Here is a 655-nt window from a genome sequence, read left to right as displayed (position 1 = left end):
TGAGTATCTATAGAGAGGAATCGTGGGACTTTTTTATATTGCTAAAATGAGGGTATTTAATAAGACTGTGGACTGGGAAGGCATCAGAGACATGGAGACTTCAGAACAGTGTAGCCCTTGAAGAGAAGGGCCGAGGTGGTCTCATGCTCCCCCTTATCTCATTTTATACTTCTCAACGAAGCGTTTCCACTAAGGAATGGGGAAACCCTCCAAATTACACACAATGTTTAAATACCCTCCCCTTTATGTTTTGCACCCATGTCTACATCTTCATTACTGATCAAAAGACCCACTGACACGTATGGAACATCATTCATACTCTAGGCAGAGACCTTCCATTCTTAGCCTCCACACACTAGTTCCCTGTGTTGTGGATGGTAAAGAATATTGAAGCATTCTGAGGGTAAGCTGGAGAGACAAATGTGACTGGTCACCGCCACAGCGGGCAAGCAGGCTTTCATTCATGACCTTTGCTTTTCTCAGAGTTGACCAAGTCAAGTTTGTTCCGGGATATGTCTGAAATATGCAGGTTATCATTAGCCATTGTGTCATCAGTTGTCAATGAAATATGCAGGTCAGTAAAGCACAATACCAACTTTTAGCAGATCACAAATTACATTCTCCATGAGCTTTTAGCCAATAAAATGAATGAAAA

The sequence above is a fragment of the Mus caroli genome, unplaced genomic scaffold, assembly GCF_978045245.1.
Source record: "Mus caroli unplaced genomic scaffold, Mus_caroli_1 scaffold_9, whole genome shotgun sequence".
In the NCBI taxonomy this organism is placed as follows: domain Eukaryota; kingdom Metazoa; phylum Chordata; class Mammalia; order Rodentia; family Muridae; genus Mus; species Mus caroli.
Note: the sequence above shows the minus strand (reverse complement) of the source record.